Source organism: Canis lupus, chromosome 2, assembly GCF_048164855.1.
Source record: "Canis lupus baileyi chromosome 2, mCanLup2.hap1, whole genome shotgun sequence".
Lineage (NCBI taxonomy): Eukaryota > Metazoa > Chordata > Mammalia > Carnivora > Canidae > Canis > Canis lupus.
This window is the reverse complement of record NC_132839.1, coordinates 22,757,570-22,781,932: the sequence shown is the minus strand read 5'-3', so window position 1 is coordinate 22,781,932 and position 24,363 is coordinate 22,757,570. Positions and strand designations below refer to the sequence as shown.

Genomic DNA, 24,363 nt, shown 5'->3' with positions numbered 1-24,363 from the left:
AGGAAAATATATTTTCCTTATGTCTCTCATGGGTGTTTGGCCGATCACAAAAAACAATTGACATGCCTTTCATTGTACTACTCTAAAGGTAAGGACTAGAGCAAATGTGGCCCAATGGACTTATTATTTACTTAGAAGAATTTACTAAAAAATCTGTTTCTAACCCAAATACTTTACATGTGCATTCAGAATAAAATGAATCTAGAGAGTTGTGAAGGTTATTTCTGAAGAACTGCCATTGAATTCTAATGCTAGAAAAACTTTAGGAATTACAAATTTCAAGGATGATTTAAAAGTTTTCTTCCCATCATATTTCTCTATCATGTTGCTTCTCATTTTCTAGCCAGCGTTAATATCGTTTTGCTGTTTGTCACTTCCATGGGGGTTGACTATAAACCCACTTCAGTGGGCTGTGATTTATAGGTATTTTTGCACAAGAGAATTCTTGACAGAAAAAAAAGCACAATGGAAGTCTTGTAGTAGGCATAGTAATCACAGGTAATATGATTTATAGTTATTTTTTTCTCATTAGAAATTAGGGGACGCCTGGGTGGATCAGCAGTTAGGCATCTGCCTTAGCCCAGGCCATGGTCCTGGAGTCCCAGGATTGAGTCCCACATCAGGCTCCCTGCATGGACCCTGCTTCTCCCTCTGCCTGTGTCTCTGCCTCTCTGTGTGTATGTCTTTCATGAATAAATAAATAAAATCTGAAAAAAAAAAAAGAAATTAGAAGTGACAGCCTAAAACACATTCTTTTAACAGTGAGAAAGAATCTTAAGTTCCAAATTGTCATTTGAGACTACTAAGGTACACAAAAGAAAGTAAAGTTCAATATTCATTCCCATACTGGGATTTGTGATATGCTTTTTTTGGGCAGTCGATTCTCATGATTCATAGTATGTGAATGTTCTATAATGTTATCACAAAAACTGAATCTTGAATAGTGAATATTGAATCTTTGCTACTATGAGAAATAAATATAGGGTTAGGTTCCTGTGAGCCCCTGTTTACAACTTTTTGTCAGCTGATCAATAACAACCTTCTCTTACGTGGGTTTCTGTTTAAAGTTACCTCATTTAATATATATTGTTGGATCATTAACATTGAACTCATGGCCAACAACAGTCTACCTCTTGCCTAAATGAAGCTTACCTAACAGTTGTATTTTCCCTTGTAAGGTACAGCACAGCTTTCCTGTGCGTAGGAACACTGAACAGCACTTCAGCAGTAAGGTTGGGGGCTATTTTACATGAAAACAACAAAAACGCCCACAAAAATGGAAAAACAAAAACACCCCAAAACATGACACTAAAGAGATCACCAAAAAGAACATTTATTTTCAGAATGATATATAAAACAAGAAAGCAGAGTATCATTTTTCTCTTCAGCTGGGAGGGAGCATGTCTTGTAATTAAGAAATTTTTGCCATTTTGTGCATGTCCATGAATAACTGTGAAAATGCTACGAGTAATGATTTTGAGGTTATGAATTAATTTTTGCGCATGGGCAAAGTTTAAAGTACAGAATCCACAAATAATGAGAACTGACTGTATTTTCAGAGCCTGAAAATGAAACAAGTACCACATAGCTGGATACAGACATCCATGTTTTAAATTTTCAATGGACTTGTTTAAGCAGAAGCTGGACAACTTTGACAAGACATTTTGTGGAATGGATCAAAACATGGTGGAAGTTTGAGGACTAGATTTTTTTAACCCTATAAACACTGAGATTTTAAGACTTTGTTTTTGCACAGATGATACTCCAGAATGTCAAACCTAAAAGAGGCCCATGACCTCAGATTTTTAAAAATATATTTTTAATAATTAGACAAGGTTTTTTAAAAAAGATTTTATTTATTTATTCATGAGAGACACAGAAAGAGAGGCAGAGACACAGGCAGAGGGAGAAGCAGGCTCCATGCAGGGAGCTGGACATGGGACTCGATCCTGGGTCTTCAGGATCACGCCCTGGGCTGAAGGCAGAGCTCAACCACTGAGCCACCCGGGTATCCCATTAGACAAGATTTTAAGTTGCCATATAATTATAACTTTTTTTCATTCAATAAATACTTTGTTCAGGCAATGTCTTAGACATTATTTTGATCTTTAAAAAAATGTTCTAAGATAAGGGGGCCACTTACACACACACACACACACACACACACACACACCCTATAAGCTATACACTAAAGCACTTAGATTATATTTAAATTCACATGATCAAGTGAATATGTTCTTTCCAATAAGTTTCCTTGGAGAAATGAGATAAGTTTCTTTTTTTGTTCTGTTGCCATGGTTTAAAAACTTTTTCACTCTTTAGAACTGCCCTAAAGGACCAACTGAAGCTGAAGTGGGCATGGTCTAGAGGGTCTCAGGGTGCTATCCACTAAGGCTGCCTTGGCTGGTCAACTAAAGTTAGTGCAGGCACAGTCTGGGGGTCATAGGGTGTACTGGGTCACCATGGCAGGATGGTTGGAGCTGGAGTGGGTTTGGGCTGGGAGATTTCGGGGTGCTCTGTGTCATGGCCATTCTGGTGGCATGGCTGGAGCTGGAGTGGGGATGCGCTGAGGATGTCATGGGGCATTGCATGCCAGTGTTGCCTCAGTGGGATGACTAGAGCTGCAGTAGGTGTGGGCACTGAGGGGCTGAAGCTCACCAAGATGGAGCCTCCTGGACCCTTTCTCAGGTATTCCATCAAGTTGCAAGGGAAAAGTAAAAAAAAGAAAAAGAAAAAGAAAAAGAAAAAGAAAAAAAGAAAAAGAAGAAAAAGAAGAAAAAGAAAAAGAAAAAAATGAAAAAGAAAAAAGAAAGAAAAGAAAAAAAAGGCACTCTCCAATGTCTCCAACCCTGGAGAGTTCTAGCATTTCCCTGCCCATCTGGCAGATGATCTATCATTAGTAAATGGATTTCCTTCACTTATAGTTTAGCTTCCCTTTACACTATTGTTTTTTTCCCCTGTGCCCCAGAGTGGATGAGGATTGCACAGGTCCCTCAGTGATATTCCTTCTTATCAAAAGTTGTCAGGTTGTATCTGTGGGATGGGGTTTCCATCAATAGCATGTATCCATCTCTTCAACCCTTCTCTAGGTGGTCCTTCTCTCACTTGTACAGAAGCTGTTCAGTCAGCCTTCAGTTCCTCTTCAGGAGGAATTGCTCTGTTATATAGGTATAGATTCAATGTGTCTGTGGGAGGAGATGAATTCAGGGTCTTCCAATGTCACTATCTTGGACCACCTTCCTCAGTGAGTATGTTTCTAAGAATATAAATTTTGGGGTACAGAAATGCCTAATATCTAAAAACGTTACAAGAAAAATTTCATGCTTTGATTGAAATCAGAGTTGTCTCTTTAAGTATTTCAAAGAAGTGCATTTTTGCATCTTTGCTATAGAATGTATTTTGATAGAAGAGTTGGCTTTTGATTTTAAAAAATGGTTCAAATTAATAGTTATTTCTATTTTGCATCAAATGGATACATTTTGTGTTTTACCCAAGTCTTCTCAGCCCACATACTCCATCAACATTCTTTTATATATTTTTTTCTAATGCTCTTTCTGATGGGTTATTATCTAAGAGTGGGTTGGGAGAGTCAATTTAATACAGTTTCTTAACTCCAAAAATAATTTCTTTTCAAACTAAAAGAAAGCTCTGCTTTGGTTGCTTTTAAGTTTGTTATATCAAGATGTGCTTTTTCAACCCCTAGTTTGCAGAGTCTATTTTTTAACCAATAATTATCAACCTAGCTAATTCTGTCACTAACTTATGGCTCTGAAAGAAAGAAAATAAAACATAAAACATAAAGACTAAGGGACAAAAGATTGAGAGCTTAATGGAAAAAATGTTTGTTGTCCAGCAGGGAACCCAATTTTGTACTGAGTCTGGGCTCTGAGTTTCAGGGGAAGAGACATAGGGTAGGTCCTTTGAAGTCAAACTGTCATTGTTTCTTTTGGGAAAACAACATCTCCAAGAGTTGCAGACTAGGTGCCAGTTTTTGCATTTGTCAGTTAGGGTAATGCTGGATTGATGGGAAGGTGGCTTCTGCTTTAAAGGTGTAGCACCCACCTAAGGACTGTGGTGTCCATCAGCCTCTGTTGCATGTGCATTGGCCAGTTTAGGATCCTGGCTCCAGTCAGAGCTGTACCACTGTCAGTAAGTGGGTCCCAAGTGATGGTTACTCTCGTGTAAAAGAAGAGCAATATGTGGTCCAACATATTTTAATGTTATTGTTCACATGAGGACCCCCCTGGACCTAATATTGCAGGAACTATTGTTAAAACCTTTTGTTATTACCACATGTCGCTGTACATTTGTTGCTCTGTCTATTCAAGAGTGTTAGGTTAAGTCCTGTTGGTAAATCAATAATGAAATATGTTAGTTACCACATTGGTAAAAAGTTAGAAATAGTCAAAACTGGATCTGATATTATGATAGAGTAGAATGGCATCAAAGAAGAATTAAAAAAAAATCAAACAAGTGCCTTTGTAAAGAAGAGAAAGAATTGCTTCATTTAACTCCTTGCCTTCAACTACAAAACTGCCTCATTTCCCTCTTCAAACTAGAGTTGGTCTGACTGCCAGGCTCACTCTAATCAATCTTTTCTTTCCCTTTTGAGGAAAAAATAAGTTCTTAGCTTCTGAACTTTTAACACCTAGCTTCTGGATATTTTAGGGCAATTTGAAAAATTCTTCAAAGAAATGTTTTTATCCTATGAGCAATTTTCCTGTTACCTGCTAGAAGCAATACCTGTATAAATGCAACTGCCAGTTTTCAACTCTAAAATATCATTTTTGAGAGTCCTTTTCTTGATATGAATTTCCAAAAATATTTCTATTCCACCTTCAAAGAGATGTTTACATGTTAATTAATGTTCAGTGGTAATTTTAATTAGGTTTCCCTTTAGGAAATTTCAAGAAAAGCATAGACATTTTGATATATAAAGCAATGCAGAGGAGAATGTAAGAATAAATACAGAAAACAAATTTCAAAAAGTAGATTAATGAGAAAGTGGAAAAATAAGAGTTATCAAAAAAAGTCAAAGTACAGAAGAGAGCTCAGAATTGGTGATTGATAATTAAGACCAGCAATATTTCCTACTTTCACTGCCTCACTTTCCTTCAGTTAGATCTAAAGTGATTCTGCTGATTAAGATTAAAGCCAGAGATGAATGAGGAGGACAATGCAGGCTGGGAGAAGTAGTTTAGGAAGCTAAGGAAAGTGAAATGGATGACCTGTTATAGAAGGTTACAGAATTATGTGGCAGATTTCTCAAAATTAGAGTTTAATATTCTAAAATAAGAAACATTTAGAAAAAATCCAAGATACAGTAGGCATAAATTGAGGTTAGGCATATTTTTTTATGTGAATTTCCTAATTATATCCTTTGCATAATTATTGTTGTTGGTATATGCATCATTATTTACTTACTGATTTATAAAGACTTTGTCTCTTTAAGAATTAAACCTTTGTCTTTCATACCATTTATGTAAAGTAGACTTAAATGTTTATCTTAGAATCCTAACGGAAGGGAGGAACTAAGGGTCCAACTCAAGATTCTATTCTAAAAGAGAAAGAACTTATTGTTAACAATAGAAGCTTGTGTTTCCAGTTTCTGCAATCTTCTGTTTTCTTCATTAAGAATAAACTTTAAGCCAAGCTTTTTCCTGCAACTCTGTTAGGTTTGGAATTAAAACAATTAATTAAATGGATTTAAAATTAAACGAAACTTTGTTCTTAATTGGAAATCAATTGGCTTTGGATAGATCAGAAACTAAATGGTAATGGGATACAATCAAAGTAAATTTAAATGATAAAACTTGTGTCTTTCCTTTCAGTAAGATAAAGAAAACATTAGGTGAAGTTATGCCTGGAAAATACTGCGTGGACATAAAATACCAACAGTGAAGTGTTAAATTAAGCTACAACTGAAACCATGTATTTTCAGAAGCACACTTCATAGCTTCTCTCCTTATCTGTATCGCTTCATTAAATTAGCACCAAAAAAACTTCAAAATACCATGGCAAGTAATTTAATAAGAATTACTTAATGTACCTGATCCAATTTTTCTGCAGGTAGATAATAAAAAGGTGAATGTGAGAGCATTCAAGATTTCATCCAGTCCCATGGTTTTAACTACCATCTATAAGCTGAGGTCTCCCAAATCTCCATTTTCAACCTTGACATCTCCATGGAAACTCAGCAACATTCAGACAACTGAATCGTTGCAAGTTATCAACAAGCATATATATTAATTTATCACGGTAGATGAAACCATCTATTTGACCACATCAAGAACTAGGCATCCCTACCCATCTTTGTTCCTCATACCCCACATCCAGTTCGTTAGCAGATCTTGTATTTGCTCCCTTCCGAATACAGTTTTAGGTCTAGTTGTTTCTCACCGTTGGCTCACTACTGAAGCCCTAGTCCATGCCACCACTCTCATCCTCCTGCCTTACCTACTTCCAGTCTTGCTTCTCTACAGTCTATTCCCCACAAAGCTCTTCAGGTAAGTGTCTTAAAGCTTACATCCGATCAGATCACTGGCTAGCATCAAATTCTTTTAATGGCTTCCTTTATCAATAGTAGTAAACTCGAGTTCAAACTCTTTGCCATAAGCCCACCTCCCCAATGTCATTTCCTATCATTACTCTAGCCTCCATGGTAGCCTTTTTCCTGCCTTGGGGCTTTTGCATTTTCTGTTCTTCCTGGCATAATTTTCCCCACATTTTCATATGCCTTAGTTCAGCTTACATGTCACCTCCTTACTCCTCATCACTCTTTTGGCCCCCTGTATTTTCTACATAGCATGCATTATCTGAGATTATATTACTAATTAAGAGTTCATTGCCTGTCTCTCCTTAAGAGAAAGAAAGAAGGGCCCATAATGATCATATAGTTCAACTTCCTTGTATTGTGTAAGAAGAAACTGAGGCCCACAGAAGCTAGATGTTTTGCCTCTGTACTTCCAATTAGTTAGGGGTGAATCCAGAAAGCAAAATGAATTCTTCTGAGATGAGAGTAGAGCAAAATACTCCCTGTTCTGTTTCCCTAAGTCCCACTTCATCAATGTTTGCTTAATCCAATTGTCCTTCCTTTCTCACAATAGCCAGTGGAGGAGAGAGAGTTCAACCTTCTCACCACAGACCTGTAGTTTTACCTGCCACAGCTTTATAACTGAGGTATGTCATTTTTTTTTTAAATAAAGATTTTATTTATTTGAGAGACAGAGAACCAGCTGGGGAGGGGCAGAGGGAAAGGGAGAGAGAGAATCCTGAAGCAGACTCTCTGCTGAGTGTGGAGTCTGTCACAGGGCTTGATCCCACAATCCCAAGACCACAACCTGAGCCAAAATTGAGAGTCAGATGTTTAACCTAGGGAGCCACCCAGGTGCCCCCGAGGTATGTCATTCTTTTTTTTTTTTTTTTTTTTTATTGGTGTTCAATTTACTAACATACAGAATAACACCCAGTGCCCGTCACCCATTCACTCCCACCCCCTGCCCTCCTCCCCTTCTACCACCCCTAGTTCGTTTCCCAGAGTTAGCAGTCTTTACGTTCTGTCTCCCTTTCTGATATTTCCCACACATTTCTTCTCCCTTCCCTTATTTTCCCTTTCACTATTATTTATATTCCCCAAATGAATGAGAACATATAATGTTTGTCCTTCTCCGACTGACTTACTTCACTCAGCATAATACCCTCCAGTTCCATCCACGTTGAAGCAAATGGTGGGTATTTGTCATTTCTAATAGCTGAGTAATATTCCATTGTATACATAAACCACATCTTCTTTATCCATTCATCTTTCGTTGGACACCGAGGCTCCTTCCACAGTTTGGCTATTGTGGCCATTGCTGCTAGAAACATCGGGGTGCAGGTGTCCCGGCGTTTCATTGCATTTGTATCTTTGGGGTAAATCCCCAACAGTGCAATTGCTGGGTCGTAGGGCAGGTATATTTTTAACTGTTTGAGGAACCTCCACACAGTTTTCCAGAGTGGCTGCACCAGTTCACATTCCCACAAACAGTGTAAGAGGGTTCCCTTTTCTCCGCATCCTCTCCAACATTTGTTGTTTCCTGCCTTGTTAATTTTCCCCATTCTCACTGGTGTGAGGTGGTATCTCATTGTGGTTTTGATTTGTATTTCCCTGATGGCAAGTGATGCAGAGCATTTTCTCATATGCATGTTGGCCATGTCTATGTCTTCCTCTGTGAGATTTCTGTTCATGTCTTTTGCCCATTTCATGATTGGATTGTTTGTTTCTTTGGTGTTGAGTTTAATAAGTTCTTTATAGATCTTGGAAACTAGCCCTTTATCTGATATGTCATTTGCAAATATCTTCTCCCATTCTGTAGGTTGTCTTTGAGTTTTGTTGACTGTATCCTTTGCTGTGCAAAAGCTTCTTATCTTGATGAAGTCCCAATAGTTCATTTTTGCTTTTGTTTCTTTTGCCTTTGTGGATGTATCTTGCAAGAAGTTACTAAGAGAGGATCCAACAGTACATTAAGAAAATTATTCACCATGACCAAGTAGGATTTATCCCTGGGACACAAGGCTGGTTCAACACCCGTAAAACAATCAATGTGATTCATCATATCAGCAAGAGAAAAACCAAGAACCATATGATCCTCTCATTGGATGCAGAGAAAGCATTTGACAAAATACAGCATCCATTCCTGATTAAAACTCTTCAGAGTGTAGGGATAGAGGGAACATTCCTCAACATCTTAAAAGCCATCTATGAAAAGCCCACAGCAAATATCATTCTCAATGGGGAAGCACTGGGAGCCTTTCCCCTAAGATCAGGAACAAGACAAGGATGTCCACTCTCACCACTGCTATTCAACATAGTACTGGAAGTCCTAGCCTCAGCAATCAGACAACAAAAAGACATTAAAGGCATTCAAATTGGCAAAGAAGAAGTCAAACTCTCTCTCTTCGCCGATTACATGATACTCTACATAGAAAACCCAAAAGTCTCCACCCCAAGATTGCTAGAACTCATACAGCAATTCGGTAGCGTGGCAGGATACAAAATCAATGCCCAGAAGTCAGTGGCATTTCTATACACTAACAATGAGACTGAAGAAAGAGAAATTAAGGAGTCAATCCCATTTACAATTGCACCCAAAAGCATAAGATACCTAGGAATAAACCTCACCAAAGATCTAAAGGATCTATACCCGAGGTATGTCATTCTTAATCACATAAGTGTTTATATAACCATCCATTCCTATGACTATTACAAATAACTGAGATGCTTCACCCATTTGGTGGCACCGAACAACTACAGAGGTTTTAGCATTTTTAAGGCTTCCCACCACTCCAACTCTGGTTGAGATGGTGGAAAACTCCAAATTAGAACTTGCTGTAGCTTTAATTTCATAGTAAGTCATTGTAACTTGAATTCTTAGAGATGATTTTTGGTGTCTCCTTAAGTCTATTATTCAGAAACACTTTTTAAAAAAAGATTCTATTTATTCATGAGAGACACACAGAGAAAGGCAGAGACATAGGCAAAGGTAGAAGCAGGCTCCATGCAGGGAGCCTGATGCAGGACTCGATCCCAGGACCCTGGATCACGACCTGAGCGAAAGGCAGATGTTCAATCACTGAGCCACCCAGGTGCCCTTCGGAAACACGTTTTAGTGTGAATGTCTGCTTTTCAAAATCTAAAATGTCTAACATAGAGATGTCTGACTGGCTCAGTCAGTAGAGCATGTGACTCTTGATCTCAGAGTTGTGAGTTTGTGCCTCATGTTGGGGTAGAGTTTACTCAGAAATAAAGTAAATAAAATAAAATGTCTTACTTGTTTAATGAATAGAGTAGATAGCACGCAGATCAGCCTTTGATAAAGAGAGTCTGACAGTACTCTAGTCAGAATAGTCATTATGCACAACAGTGCTCATGTATAGCAGGATAACAGGAGACGGAGAAATAGTAGACAGAAAAATGTCAGAGATGTGACTTTGTGTGTACTGACTACCTGGAAGTGATATTTACAGCAATTTAATTGCTAAAATTGGCTGGTTTTTTTGGTTATGACTTTAGTGATTCTCCTTAGAGGGTTGAAAAACAAATTTGGATATTTGAGGACTCTGATCAGTTGATTTCAAAATAGTGAATCTTTTCTTATTATTTGAAAAAATTTGGAAACAATTATTGTTTATATGAATTATTTAGCAAGAATATATTAGTCACAATATGATTAGCATTGTGTTAGCTTCTATGTGATGTACATAAAGGAAGCAGAAAGCATTGTTCCTGTCTTTTAAGTTTTCATAGTGAACATTACTGTACATTTTGACTTGACCTCCCTTCTCTGAGCCAGTGCTCAGTAACACTTGGCTGATGTCCACACAGTAGCCATTTTAACTGGGCTGTTTCTAGAAGTAGTATAGCTGATTTTTCAGAATTACCACAGACACTTCTTAAAGTTAAGTGAACATATACTTATAAGGCTTTACGGTATGCAAAATACTATACCATGTCTTGTGAGTGAGGAAAACAGAATGTGAATAGATTTAAAAACTTGTCTTCTTTCCCAAAAGGAAAATTATGAAGTGTTGCAGACATTAAAAAAAGAGAATGTAATATGATAAAAGCATGAATAAAAAGTCTTTTGGAAGTCTGGGGCATTTGTGCAGTGTCTTGAGGGTAGCTTATGGACAAAGATAAGGAAAAGGCTGTGGAATGGGGACATTCCAGATAGAGAGAAACATAAATAAATAAATAAATAGAGACAGGTAATCCTAGAGTTATTTTGGGAAGTGGGAAATAACTCACTCTGGCTGGAGATTGGGGCGTATGTTATGTAAAATTCAGACAAAGATCATATATCCTACACAAAATAGTTTGTACTTAACCATCGAAGTAATGGGAATTACTAGGTTATGTGAGCAGCAAGGTGATGTACTGAGAGTTGTGCATTAGGAAGATTTATTTGTAGCAGGAGACAAAATTGGAGTAGAGAAAGACAGAAGACCAATTAAGAGGCTATTATGATAATTCAGCTGAGAGGTAATGAGAGAAGGGATCATGGGAATGGAACAGAAGAGACCAATTCAAGAGATTAAGGAAATTAAATCAATAGAATTTAGTGACTAATTGTAGGTGGATGGCAAATGTATCAAGGAGATTAAATCAATAGAATTTAGTGATTAATTGTAGGTGGATGGCAAATGTATCAAGGAGATAAGAGTGAAGATAAGACTCAAGGTTTTAAGCTTGAGAGATTAAGAAAATAGAAATGATAATTTCTATAGAATACAGTGAGATTGTTTTGGAATTCTATTTGGGACTTGGCTTTAGACATGTTTAGACATGTTTGAAGCATCGTGCAAATGGAAATGCAGACCCAGAGCATAGGAAAAAGGTCAGAACTGGTCATATACTTTGTGTGAGAGAAAGAGTGATGAAAATTTAAGTAACTCTTGGGGCACCTGGCTGGCTCAGTTAGAAGAGCATGCATCCTTGATCTTCAGGTTGTGAATTCAAGCCCCCATAGTGGGTATAGAAATTATTTAAGTAAATATAAATTTTTAAAAAAATTAAGTACCTCTTTGTTGACATGTAAAAGTCAATGAATTCACTAAAGGAGAAATAATGATGAGCATTATCCCTTACATGTAAGAGATGAAGAGGAGGCATGTAAGAAGAGAGAGTTAACAGAGAAGATGGAGGAGAACAAGTAGACCAGCATTTCTAAAGCAAGGGTATTTTTTTTCTTTATAGAATATATGTGACATCATGAAATTTTTTTAAGATTGTGTTTTAGATTGTCTTTAATTTCATAAGGGACTTTTGAACATATTTATCCTCATCATAGTAATAGTATAAGTAAAATAGCAAGAAATCTTAAAACACCCCTTTCTATAGAGAAAACTTGGTTACATATTTTATCAGCAATCACAGTAAATGAATGAATTTTGTATTCATCCATCCAACAAGTATTTGCTAAGCATGGAGGCAACTTAATTTGAAATTGCTTTTTACTAGAAAAATAGGATTAGAGGCTACTAATGGGAAAATAAGAATTATGCTTCTGATTCTTTGACCCAGAGAGTTTGTGCTTTATTAGCAAGGGAAGTAAGTAAATAGTTTAAATACATTAAACTTCACATATGGTATCACACAGATTTCTAAATATTTCATTGAGTTCATAACTCACAGTGGTGAACTATTAACTGTTGCCACAATAACCAGAGTGGATTTTCCTCTTCATTCTCTTCTAGTTTGATGTAATTACTGTTAACTACTCACTTATTGAAATTATCTCACTCATTAATTCAATATGGATTCAATAAATATTTACTAAGAGCCTATGATGTCAAGCATCTTTCTAGATCTTGTAAATCCAGCCCTGACCAAAATATACAAAAGTCTTCATCTTTATGTAATTATATTCCAGTGGGAATTTACATTAATAAAAGTTAATCAGAATCTTAACAAATTTTTGTTTAAATGTCTACTATTGCATTATATCATTGTATTCTCATATAATTTGCTTATATTCCACATTTTTATACTTGTGTCTTAGGTGGTTATTGTTCTTTTTGACATCATAGTTATGTGCTCCAGGAAATTAAGTGGTTGTTTGTTTTCCAGTAAAGGACAACCTGCTTTTTAAAAAAATTTCCTACTATAAAATTTTGCCATTATTTTGAATAATAGTCTTTTGTTTTCTGACAAGGTAAAATTGTATTAAAAGTATTTGGGAAAATAAGTGTTATATATTGATCATATTAACAGAGATATATAGAAGTGTGATTAAATAGATAAGGAATAATAGAAGATCTCCATTTTACAAACCTTAATACAATAACTGATTAGATAGCAATCATCAATGGCTGCTAAAATCATTAGGTAAATGGTTGATGGCAACTTTATAATGGATGAAGCTGAATTCCTTGATCAAATATATTTTTTGAATATCAAAAAAGTAGGAAAAGCAGATATTATGTGTTTCCAACGTAATACAGTAAGAAGCACATAGGACCACCTATGTGTCTTTACCAAATAAAAGAAATAAAACCTGAATTTCTGAATCTAATCAAGCTTATAGTTCCAACCACTATATATAGAAAATAAGTCTAAACAAATATGCTAGATTAATTCACAAACATATCAATAAGATATACACTGTAAGAAATCCTATAAGACAAATGACCTGATTTAAAAGGAATGACCTTGTGGGGAAGGGTAGTTAAAGAGAGCTAGTAGAAAGAGGGAACTTGTTACTAATTAAAAGACACTTAAGACAGAAATCATTCAAATGTGATGTATGGGACTTATTTGGATTCAGATTCAAGTAAATCAACTATAAAAAGATGTTTTTAGGACAATGGGAAAGATTGAAACAGGAACTGGATATTGGCTGATACAAAATAATTATTGCTAATTTTGTTAAGTATGATAATAGTCCTTTGGTTACATTACTAAAAATTCTTCTCCATTAGAGAGACTTATTGAAGTATTTATAGAAGAAATGATATAGTGTCTAGAATTTTATTTAAAATATAGTAGCAGTAAAAGAAAAGGAACATAACAACATATGAGAACTTCATGGGGATATCCAATAGCTATATAATTGTAAACATGGGGCTTTGTTCTTATGTTTTATTTTTAAATCTTTCCATTCTAAAAGATCAGAAAGTTCAGTAACATAAGGAAATGGGAAATCTTAGATGTGACTGGTATGAGTTTGAATTGGTACAATAATTTAGACAGGGAAATGCAGATATATATACATATATATCTCAAAATTTAAAACACTTGTTCTTTTTTTCCAGAATTTCCACTTCTAGGAATTTATCTATTGTATTCTTGCACTCTTGAAATTATATTGCCACAAAGATATTCAGTGTTGTAATATAAGAACTTCATAATAATGTAAGTGGCTGTGAATAAGGGCTCAGTTAAATAAATTATGCTACAGCCACACAAAGAAACAACATGCAGCTATTAAAAATAATATGAGAAATTTATATGTAATTCACATAGGAGACAAAAATGGTTTTCATATAGAGACACAGAGATAGATAGATGTACATACGAGGAAGCAAGGTGCAAAAGAAAATCTATAATATACTATTTAAAAAAAAAAAAAAAAGAAAGGAAATAGTCACACATGTTTGTATATGAAGACCAGCTCTGCAACTGGTGAGAGTTAGCTTCTAGAAAAGGAATAGGTAACTGGGGGCTAGGATGAAAGATAAACCTTTTCCCTCTACATCCTTTTGCATGTTTTGCATTTGCTGTCATAGGGAAGTTTTACTCTTCAGACATTTTTCATTCATTAATTACTGTTTCAAAGAAAAAAAATGAGTTCTAAGGAGACGAATTTATGTCTTATTGCCAAATGTCAGAGATGAATATGGAGACAAGTACAGAAGGCTTTCTGTAAAACTAATTCTACATTGGGAACTCATTTCTCCTTTGACAGTGATTGAATAAGAGTCCAGATAGGTACTTGTTGTTGAAACAAGATTATTTTTCTATGATTTTCTAGTATTCCTCTCACAGCTCTTGTTTGTTTAGCTGCCTTTATAGACGGCGGGTGGAAATGCCCAGGGGAAGTTCTAATGCACCTTAGCTGAAGCTGGCTCCTATTTGGGCAAGTTATGAGAGATCTGAGAGCCTACAGCAGTTTTCAAGGCTGGGAATCCCAAAGGTGAAAGTGCTGTCTTTGTAATTGAGCAGCTCACATAAACCCCAAGGGTCAACACAATTGACTGCCTTTAAGCCAAGGAACTACCAAGCCATCTAAGTGATTTAAATGCATGTCAGAGGAGCCTTCTTCCTTAAACTGTGGCATTGCCCTGTTCATAAGTGGGACTTCAGGGCTCTAACTTTCCTACTGTCGCCTAAGAGCCTAAGAGCCTTTGTAGAATTGCAAAAGGAAAATGAAATTGGGTATGTGCAAATAAGCTACAGGGCCAGGTTTGACTTATGTCCTTTCCCCATTTTCTGGAGGCTTAATGTCTTTGAGCATCTAAGAAACCTGGTACCTACTTTTTTTTTTTTTTCTGGCAATGTCATAGCTCAGTTCATTTTATTGAGAGTCTAAAGTAGAAACTACATAACAGCCGGTTCCATTTCTCCCCTCAGTACACTGGGATCTAAATGTAAGATCCTAGAGCATGTAAAGTAGCGGGGAATTCATACATACAGTGGTCTCTCCAACATAGTAGGGATGCTGCTTTGGTATACCCACAGTTTGGTATACCCACACACAGAATTCTGTGGGCCAGATATTTGTATATGTGAGATGCATGCACCACACACAAGAGGTTGCAAATAGGTTGCCCAGCTATGTCTACTACTCCCTTCACCATTGCCTCTAGGAAAAGAGAAAGAGATGTCTTTTGACAAAGATATTTTTCCCCTGAAGAATCAGGACCAAACCTAGGCAATGAATAGCTCAAAATAAGCTTATTGGCTTTCAGAGCCTTTCATTTCCACTCTGGACCTCAAGCTATTTAACTTTCCTAGAACCTACCTTCAGATCCATACATTGAATTTTTCCTATCTTTTTCTTCCTTTCTTTATGTTTCTGAATGGTAGCAGACATATATGCCACCCCAGAATATGCCATATATGCCATAAAAATTCCTTTGAGCACTTAAAAAAACACAAGAAGAGTGTTTCAACCTGTATTTTTTTTTACTAAAAGCAAGAGATAAATATCCCAAGATATCCTCTTTATACCAGGAGGAAAGAAACATTCTTATCACCAAAGATGGAGACTCAAGGCTGAGAGAATTCTGTACAAGCAAATCTTGCTAAAATATTCATCTTCTGTTAGCCTCCTCATATATTTTAGTTACTTCTCCACAATTGCTTCTGTTTCTTCAATCCAGGATAAAAAAAAAAAAAAAATTAGGTTTGCCACTTCTTCAGTTGTTCATTTCCATGTGAGGGTTCCTATGCCATGCAAAACTTGTATAAAATCTGTATGTTTTTTTTTCCTGTCAATCTATCTTATGTCAATCTAATTCTCAGGCCCAACCAGAGACCCTAAGAGGGTAGAAGTGAAGTTTTGACTCCTGTAAAATTTCTTCCCCTCTCCCATCAAATTGTGAACAGCCCTACCACCCATTTCTTCACTGTCAAATTTTTGTGGAAAAAAAAAAAAACATGTACCCTAATGCATAGCTAAAACTCTAATATATGTGCTAATGTTATACCTTCTTATACAACATATTTGCATTTAAATAGAGTTGTCTAGAGATTTAATGATTTAACCCAAAGGGATTAAAATGTCTCACATTTGTATAGAACTTGGTAGATTATTTCAAAGAGCTTTTCACAAACAAAATTTCTTATGAACCTCTAAGTCACCCTGAGGCTGAGAGGGTAGGCATTTTAATTTACATGCACACTGTTGATAACTTTTGGCTCTGAGAAGTTTAGTAGATGCTCCAGAGTCACACAGTCAATAGCAAGATATTGACTGAGGTCTCACGACTCTGATTTCAGCATTCTTTCTACCATGTCAGACACTCCAGAAATAAATGCAAGCTGTCTATATGCATAAACAGTATGGTTTTTGGTGACTACTGCTCCAGTGGCTCCATCTGCACCTCTTTCCTATAAAGATCCATATGGGGCAGCCCGGGTGGCTCAGCAGTTTAGCACTGCCTTCGGCCCAGGGCCTGATCCTGGAGACCCGGGATGAGTCCCACATCGGGCTCCCTGCATGGAGCCTGCTTCTCCGTCTGCCTGTGTCTCTGTCTCTCTCTCTGTGTCTCTCATGAATAAATAAATAAAATCTTATATTAAAAAAAAGACCCATATGATAGCAGATTTTAGGACTTTTGGTCAAACAATGAATGAAACCACTTGATTGGTTGAAAGAATGCCACAATATTTTTTTTTTTCAGTTTTATGAATAAACCACACCAGAATTAGCTGGGGATGAGGTCTAAAGTTTTGTTAAAAATGCATATTTCTGGGCCAATGCTCCTACTAACTAAACCAGAAATAGAATTTCTGATGCACAATGTCTGTCATTTCCAAGTGAAAACTCTCCAATGTTTACCATGGTATCATAGACGGGCTACCTTCTTTATCATTCCAGTGAAGACTTCCAACAGCTTTGTATTAGCTAGTAGTACCCAGTTCCTTATTATTAATTTTGACTTTGATCCCTGGATATAACCTGAAGCTTCCTCCTTCAGGAGTTTTCCAACTTTAAGTTGCTCTTAATGCCATTGCATAATGCTCCACATAATCTTTCTTGATCAATTGCAATTTCCTCCTTCTTCTGATCTCACAACACCCTTTTCAGTGTCAGTTCTATGAGTTTTGACAAATGCATTTCTATAACCACCACAATCAAGATATAGAAATTTCATCCCTGAGAAATTTCCACAGTCCCCTCTGCAGGAATCACCTCCTCCCTACCCCCACACCTTAATTAGCTCACTGGTTCTCTATCCCTATAGTTTTGCCTATTCACAATGTCACATTAATGGATTCATATAGTATTTAGTCTCAAGTCTGGCATCATACACTTAATATGAGGCATTTGATATTTATTAATGTAAATAACTAGTTTATTATTTTTGCTTGCTGAATATTATTCTATTACGTAAAAGTAGTTTCTTAATACATTCACAAGTTGAAAGTCATTTGGATTGTTTCTACTTTCTGGAGGTTATGAATACAGCCAATGTAAACACTGATATACTGTGTAAACACTTATATTTTGATGTAAACCTAAGCTTTTCTTTCTCTTGGGTAGATACCTAGGACTGAGATTTAGGGGTTGGGTGGTAAGTCTAAGTTTTAACTTCATAAAAAACTGTCAAACTATTTTTTAAACTATTTTGTATTCTTAATTCAGTGTTTGAGAGTTCCAGTTGCTCTATATTTTTGCAATCACTTGGAATTGTCCATTTTTTTAAGCATTCTGATGCATTTGAGATTTACATTTCCTTAATGGCTAGTGATGCTGAATATCTTTTCTTGTGCCCATTTGCATTCATGTATCTTCTGTGGTCCTCTGTTCAAATCTTTGTGCATATTTTTTATTGGGTTGCTTATTTTCTTTTTTTCTTTTTTGGGAGGTTGTTTATTTTCCTACTGAGTTTTCAGAGTACTTCAAATATTGTGAATACATGTCCTTTACTAGATACATGTTTTCCAAATATTTTTTCAAGTCTGTGGCTTGTACTTTTCATTTCTTAGTTTTTTTTCAGAGAGCAGAAATTTTTAAATTTTTATGAAGCTCAGTTTAGACATATTTTTATGAACTGTGTTTTTGGTGTCATATCTAAAGAATACTTGCTAAACTAAAGGCCATATTTTCTCCTTTGTTTTCTACTAGTTTTATAGTTTTTAGTTTTACATTTGGGTCCATGACTCATTTTGAGTTAATTTTCTGCCTGAGTCAAGGTTCCTTTGGTTGGAAAGACTAACCTTTTTTGTTGAATTGTCTTTGTAACTTTGTTGAAAGTCAATTGACCATATGTGTATGGTTTTATTTCTATACTATATATTTTATTCCATTGATTTACCCATAGTTGATAGCTTTTTGTTTGTTTATTTTGATAACTCTTATGGCTTTGTAAAAAATCACTTTCTACCTAGCATCAAAGTTCCTTAATATGCCATTTTTTGTTCCTTTACTAAATTATGAACTAAAGGAAAACTCGGGTTTGACACAGCTTTACATTTTGTATCATCTACTAAACTGTGACCTTAGAAATTCCTGGGTCTGATATATCTTTGTATATTTAAAATTATTTAGCTCAAAGGCTTACACAGACAAGATAATAAAGATATTGAATACATGATTTCAAATCACATTTATGTCTATATGGTCACCATCATAGTTTTGTTTTGGTTTGGTTTGGTTTTGTTTTTTTACTGAAGGACAAACTTAAGTTGGCAAGTTTGATAGAAGGAAGATTCTAATGTTCTTTCCTTTTAATCCTTGAAGGATACATACACCATTACATGAAGTAAAAATACCCAACTCATTAGAAATTAGACAAAAAGTGTTTTATTCTATACTGTAAGAGCTAAATCTCAGAGCCACCAGATTTACACAGCATCTGTATTGTTGAAGGGAATAAAACAGGGCTTACTAGAAGAAATGCATGGGAATTACTTAGAAATATGAAATGTTTTCCAGTGAAAGAGAACCCATTCTGGAAGTAGAGAAAAACAGCATAAAATGCTAAAAGGGTGAAGATTCTTGATTCATATGTTTATGTATGGAATGTTAATAGTATTAGTTGTTACATTAGTAATGTTAAATATTTGGGGCTTTCACAATTTATTGAAACAATTTATTGAGAAGATGGGACAAAGGGTGCTTTCACTGTCAGTATTATCTGAACAGTAGGCCTTAGTTTCTACTACTGTTATTTGCTAGAAGCAAGTTTAATCATGTATAGCAGGCTAAAGAGCAAATGACCTTTACAGGAACGAGGAGGGCACTAACTATATCAAATGAGTTGTGTCTTTTTTGTCTGACAGGACAGATGTTAGGCTGTGTTGGCATTTGCACAAATGCACAAATAATGTCAACTGTGGTTGTTAATTTATAGAAGAATTCCTATTATTCAGTGCCTCCCTATGATAAATCTTATTATCACTCTTGTTCTCACACACTTTTGTCAACATTTGCTGAGACATAGGCAGGAAGATTTTGTTCTGGTAAAGGTCACCTCATGCTAACTGATAGTGTACTGGCATTGTAAAAATGATTTAGAGTGTCCAGACATCACCAAACCAACTGTCAGTTTCAGACAAGGTAGTTAAGTAAGTCTGAAGCTTATAATCATGGAGGAGAAAAGAGAAGGTAGTTTTTCAGAAATTTTGGATATCATGTAATATGGACATGGTTTAGGATATTTTATCTCTTCCATTTCTTTCAAATCTGGTTCATCACATCCTTTATCATTTTGTATTTTTGTCTTCTTTTTTTTTTTTCAGCTGCTAGTAATGAGAATGAAAAATCTATACTTGTGGTGGGAAAACTGGACAGCAAATGCTTAAGAATGAAACTGGATCACTTTGTTACACCATATACAAAAATAAATTCAAAACAGATGAAAGACCTAAATGTGAGATAGGGAACAATCAAAATTCTAGAGGAGAACACACATCTTTGGCCTCTGCTATAACAACTTCTTGCTAGACACATCTCCAGAAGCAAGGGAAACAAAAGCAAAAATGAACTATTGGGACTTCATCAAGATAAAAATCTTCTGCATCACAAAGGAAACCATCAACAAGACTGAAAGGCAACCTGTGAAATGGGAGATTTTTGCAGATGACATATCCAATGAAGGATTAGTATCCAAAATCTATAAAGAACTTATAAAAAAAAAAGAACTTATCAAACTCAACACCTCCAAAAAAACAAATAATCCAGTTAAGAAATGGGCAGAAGACATGAACAGACATTTGTCCAAAAAAGACACCCAGGTGGCTAACAGATAGATGAAAAGGTGCTCAACATCAGTTATCATCAGGGAAATGCAAATCAAAACCACAATGAGATACCACCTCACACACTAAAAGTAACAACTCAGGAAACAATCAATGTTGGCAAAGATGTGGAGAAAGGGGAACCCTCTTACACTGTTGGATGAAATGCAAACTGGTGGAGCCATTCTGGAAAATAGTATGGAGGTTCTTTGAAAAGTTAAAAATAGAACTACCCTGTGACCCAACAATTACACTACTAGGTATTTACCCAAAGGATACAAAAATACTGACTTGAAGGAGCACATGCACCCCAATTTTATAGCACAATCATTGATGATAGCCAAATTATGGAAAAAGCCCAAATGTCCATTGACTGATGAATGAATAAAGATGTGGCATATATAAACAATGGAATATTACTCAGCCTTCAAAAAGAATGAAATCTTGTCATTTGCAACAACATGGATGGACCTGGAGTAATGGTGAAAAGACCTAAATGCATAAAAATAGAGGTCATACTGTATGATAGCACTTTACCAGGGTAACATAGGTTTCCTCATTTCCTGTAGCTCATAGTTCTATGACTGTTCTTTTTTTTTTTTTAAGATTTTATTTATTCATTCATGAGAGACACACAGAGAAAGAGAGAGAGAGAGAGGCAGAGGCACAGGCAAAGGGAGAAGCAGGCTCCATACAGGGAGCCCGACGCGGGACTTGATCCCAGGTCTCCAGGATCAGGCCCTGGGCTGAAGGCGGCGCTAAACCGCTGAGCCACCCGGGCTGCCCTATGACTGTTTTTTTGAAACTCTTTCTTTAGAATTAACAACTCTTTAGCTACACATACCTCTGTCTGCATGATCAAATATGTCCGGAAACAAAATCATTTATTTTTATTAAAAAGTTATTTAAAAAGTCTTCCATAATTTATATATTCTAGAGAAAAACCTCATTGATTTGGGATCCAATCAATTTGATTTGCCCTTCTCTTACTTAGACACTTTCTTGGCTTATAAGCATAGGAGAAATAGCTCTTTGGCCTTATCACAAGGATAAAATTACATGATTCTCTAAACTGATAACTTTTACCCATTTTCTTTGGACTTGTGGAAGCATATTGCTTATCAAAAGCCCATCTCTAACACCTCAAGCAAGCCATTTAACAGAATTCTTTGTGTACTTTGTGTACTAACCTTTAGCTTTAATCCACTTTTCTTCCCTGTGTTCTTCTTACTCCAATTTCATCATTTATTTTATTTTGTTGTGGATATCTCATTGGAACAAATTCTTTAAAAGATTAATATTGAAATGTCTTGTGATAAACATTTCCTGATTGTTTAAAAACAGGGCTATCTTTCTTGCAGGGTTTGAGAGGAATGGCAAACATAAATTATATTATATAATAAACATACATTTATCTAAAAATTTCATTCATAGGGTAAGATGCAAGGTGGGTAGAAAAAGTCTCCTTCCCAATAAGTTCCCCAATTTCACTCCCAGGAAATAACAACTGTTTATAAGGTCTAATTTATCTTTCCAGCATTCGTCTATGCATTTATAAATAAATGTATACCTACAAATATTTTAATAACATATGTGGGATCATACCATACCCACTGTAACATTTTTTTTTCATTTTTGAACATCTTTCCAAATTAAGATCTATTCTCCTATATCACTTTTAAGAAAGTTATTTAATCTTTCGTGGTATAGATGTAATATAACGTATTTAAGAAATTTCCATTAATGGATTCCAGGTTTTTATTTTTCAAACAGTGCTACAGTGGGTATCATTGTATGTAATTTGCTATTCTAATTCTACAGTTATAGAAGTCTATATTAAAATTTGTTTTATAGTGAGATTCTGTATTAATAGCATGAAATAAAACAAAAGAAGGCTTTTAGTCTGGAAAACATAAATAGTAAACTTATATTCAGGGGGACATCCATTTTTTCCCCTTTTGACTTCTATATTTAATATAAATAACAACAGTTACTCTTAAATTAGAAAAAGAATAATAAAATAACACTTAAAAAGGAAGTCAAATTTGTTCACTATTTATTGGTCCTAATTTTACTTGGTGAGTTGGATGACATTTTCATGTGTCAGAAAGTGGATATAAAGTACAAGGTTGAAAACTATGGTCAGGCTTTGAGGTTTATAAGTTCTTGGCCCTTATTCCCCAGACTATTAACACTGAAATTGCATGTCACCCTCTAGTTTGATAATAAATTGAGGTCAATCTTGATTTCAAGTTTCTCTATAGAGCTTGTAAGTATAATAAATTTGAAAAACAGAAAAGAATCACTCTAATAATTTAGTTAAGCCTTCCTAAGTGATTGACAGGACTTTATATTGCTAGAAAGTTCTCTCAAGTTAATCCATAAGAGCTCTAGGGGTGTCAGTTTAAACCAAACAAGATGATATAAACAACCCCAAACTCTCCTTAGAGAACGCCCTAAAGATTTCGTTGGTATAGTCCTGTGGTCTTTCAACTGGAGTCCTTTGTAAGGGCTTGCAAGAATGTGAATCAAGTACCTGACCCCCAGTACAATCTTTCCTAAAACTGATCTGCCTAAGAATGAGTCCTCTTTCAGGTACTGTTTCTCACCAAATACTTCCCTATCGCCCCTTTCTTCATTGCCCAGTTTTTAGTTTACCAAGGAAATTTAATTACCTCTCACCTTTTGCTATGGTACACTGCCCTAAATTTAAATAAATAAATAAATAAATAAATAAATAAATAAATAAATAAATAAATAACAATGGAATTCCAAAAAACAAAAACAAAAGGCAATATAGAATTCTAGTATTTGTATTGGTCAAGTGATTTCCAATTATTTGAAGAAAACTCAAGGAGGCATATCAAAATTTTCAACTTAAAATTCTTAGAAATAATTTCGATCCCCACCGGTTTGATTTTTGATAACATTATAACTATAAAAGAAGAAACAGGATTAGAATTACATAATACTCATCAAAGGGAACAATGTAAACTCTGCTAAAGAAAGGTTTTCATGTATTAGAATCCCTCATCTGTAAAATAAAAGAGCAGAATTAAATGGAAGATTCAATGTCCCATGTCCTACAAACATAGTGCTTATTTCTCCGAATCCATATAGCAATTTGAATATATTATCCTTCAAATAACCAGAAGAGTAACTGTTCTAAACATGGAAATATAGCTAATAAGAATTTGACAATAATAGTAGAAACTGTCATTTATTGAAAGCTTTAATTTACTGTCAGCCACTGTATTTGATTTTAGTTATATTTTTATTTAATCACAGAATTAAAGACATTCTTTGAAGTATTATTGAAGATAATCTGTTGCGTTCCTAACTTGTATCTTGCTTCTATTGTATTTCTTTCTGTTAAAAAGGGTTCAGGCCTTTTGTTGTCTTGCTTCAGGGGTATTAATGTGCAAGGGTTCTCAGCCATCGAAAGACTTGAAATCTTACCATTTGCAATGATGTGGACAGAAGTAGAGGGTATTATGATAGGCAAAATAAGTCAATCAGAGAAAGACAATTATCATATTATTTCACTCATATGTGGAATTTAAGAAACAAAACAGGATCATAGAGGAAGTGAGGGGAAAATAAAGTACGATGAAATCAGAGCAAACGAGAAACCATAAGAGACTCTTAACTATAAGAAACAAACAAGATTGCTGGAAGGCAGGGGATGGGGGAATGGGGTAACTGGGTGATGGGCATTAAGGAGGGCATGTGATGTAATGCGTACTGGGTGTTATATACAACTGCTGAAACACTGGACTCTACCTCTGAAACTAAGAATATGCTCTATATTAATTAATTGGATTTATATAAAATAAAATTAAATTTGCAAGGGTTAAAGCAGAAGTTGATAAACCACAACCTCCTCTCTCCACCTCTTATTTCTGAAAACAGAAATC

General features: G+C 35.4%; 1 long non-coding RNA gene across 1 annotated transcript; it reads left to right on the top strand.

Moving 5' to 3' along the window:
- Window positions 1-441: 441 nt before the first annotated feature.
- LOC140614044 (uncharacterized) lies at window positions 442-24,100 on the top strand. Its single transcript, XR_012014941.1, has 3 exons — window positions 442-7,179; window positions 11,634-11,715; window positions 19,949-24,100. It is a non-coding gene; the product is annotated as an uncharacterized lncRNA (long non-coding RNA).
- Window positions 24,101-24,363: the final 263 nt, after the last annotated feature.